Source organism: Myotis daubentonii, chromosome 4 (genome assembly GCF_963259705.1).
Source record: "Myotis daubentonii chromosome 4, mMyoDau2.1, whole genome shotgun sequence".
Lineage (NCBI taxonomy): Eukaryota > Metazoa > Chordata > Mammalia > Chiroptera > Vespertilionidae > Myotis > Myotis daubentonii.
The window spans coordinates 76,316,649-76,318,997 of NC_081843.1; the positions used below are offsets into that span (position 1 = coordinate 76,316,649).

General features: G+C 38.5%; 1 non-coding gene across 1 annotated transcript; it reads right to left on the minus strand.

Annotated features, from left to right (window-relative positions):
- Positions 1 to 794: 794 nt before the first annotated feature.
- Positions 795 to 901, minus strand: LOC132233890 (U6 spliceosomal RNA). Its single transcript, XR_009452745.1, has one exon. It is a non-coding gene; the product is annotated as a U6 spliceosomal RNA (small nuclear RNA).
- Between the last annotated feature and the right edge of the window lie 1,448 nt (positions 902 to 2,349).

The window sequence follows — 2,349 nt, forward strand, 5'->3', positions numbered from 1 at the left end:
TGGAGTGCTTCTGGTGTCAATTTTAAAAAAGGGTAGTTCTTCATTCTGCTTCTGTTACTGATCAACCCACTTGCCCAACAATACCAGGGCAATAAAACAGAGAGGGATGTACCCTACTGGTGAAACAAGGAGAAATTATCATCATTATCTGTCTAGACCACATCTATGATTGCCAACAAAACCAACAAAATGATCAGTTGGTTTGAACGGACCTCGTTCATTTACCTTCCAAAGACTTACTAAGAAGACGTACTAAACCCAAGTTCTGTAAGACATGAAGGTAAAGCAACCCTGAGCCTTACCCTCCAAAGAGTCATTTCAGAGAGAAAATAGACTAGCTCTGTGGGAATCTTCTGAACAGTTTAACTTCAAAACCATGGTCCACTGGATTAACTAAAAACCAAGGCTATCATCTCTTTTTGCAACTGGAGATGATAAACATGATGTTGGATTTCTCCAGCCCAAATGGGCTCCTTGTACCACAGTAAAGTACTAGATAAAGTTGGGAAAAGTGGGTGGAAAATCCTCACGATGGTTTTCATATCTGAGCAGACACATTGGCTGATTTGTGGGTAATGGTATGGTCTCTAGAATCAGTTAAGCCAGGTCCAAATCCTGCCTCCACCCCTTCTTAGATGTAATTTTGGGGGGCAAGCTATTAATCTTTCTCAGACTCCACATCTGTAAATTGATTATTATAGTATTACTTTTCCTACAAGTTTGAGGGACTAAATATTCAAATCCTAAGATTGATACCTAGTACATACTATATGTTTATTAAGCCTTCTTTCTTTTTTTATATGGAACGCTTCATGAATTTGCGTGTCATCTTTGCGCAGGGGCCATGCTAATCTTCTCTGTATCGTTCCAATTTTAGTATATGTGCTGCCGAAGTAAGCACAACTCTTATTTCTTTATCAGAGTTCACAGGGCAAAGTTGAGATTTAATGTCCCTGAGGCCAGTTAGCTTCTATCTTCCATGTCCCAAATTATACTCTGAGCAACCATTTTATTTTTACAAATGCATGCTACTAGCCATAATGTGAAGATGGGAAAATAAATAAAAGCCTAAGTCCTAAAGGCAATGGATAAGCAATTTAGTTGCCAAATACAGAGCACATAATACATACATTCTCAAAGAGACCTTTCCAAAATGAGTACTGCCAATGGAAACATTTTGTGCATATGTGAAGAAAAGATAACTGAAGTGACCAGATTTCCCCATACATTCGTTCTGCTCCAGTTCATTCTACCAAAGGAAGATGAGCTTACCTTATCAGCAACATCCACCCTGGCCTTGCGATTAAGCAAGAAATCCGCCGCAGATAAATGATTTGCCCCTACTGCAAAATGCAGGGCTGTGCGGTTCATCTGAGGAAACATAATTGTGTTTTCAGTAATCCGATTTTTATTTAGCCTTTTTAAGGTTCCTGTTTCTAGAATGACCATAATTTTCTATCAGGGGCTTGTACTTTTATTACTTATCTACTCGTTTCTGTCTTTGAAAGTAGTGAGAATTATATCTAGCATACTCTTGCTTTCATCTATTATCAGAAATACCAGAGAATTCGGCAGTCCACTGGAGGATATGCCCCACGCTGAAATCTATTGCATAACTTATCATTGCTTGTAACAATAGAATGAATTTCAAATTAGAGAAGTTGTATTTTCCCCATATGCAATCATTAAAAATGGTAAATGTTTCCTGGTTAGAATATATTGATAATGTATAACAAAAATTTTTCCTAGGTTTTCAATATATACATATGTGTTCTTTCTTCTGTGATTTTTTAGACTGTAAATTTCCTGAAGCAAACAAATTCTTCTGAAAGGGAGGGAATGGGGAAGAGAGGAGAAAGAAATAGGCACAGAGAAAGCAAGCTGTGGTCCTAGCTGGCTTGTCTCAGTGGATAGAGTGTTGGCCTATAGACCAAAGGATTCTGGGTTCGATTCTGGTCAAGGGGACGGATCTCAGTTGCAGGCTCTGGGGGGCATTCCGGAGGCAACCAATCGATGTGTCTCTCTCATATTGGTGTTTTCCTCTGTCTCCCTCTCTCCTTCTCACTCTCTCTAAAAATCAACGGGAAAAATATCCTTGGGTGAGAATAAAAACAAAGAAAGCTATAAATATCTTTTGCTTCGAAGGAAAGCCACCATGGTGCGCCTGAGATGTCCAGAGACAGCTCAATGTGTTTCAAACAACGGATGCTTTGCTTGCAAATAAAACTTGTCTCAGATTTCCCATATTCTAGACACATTTTTTTTTTCTTCCAAAGAAGGTGCCTGGGCACTGATTTACTATCCTTTGTTTCATATAAAAAAATTTATTGCAAAAATATGAGAACTGTT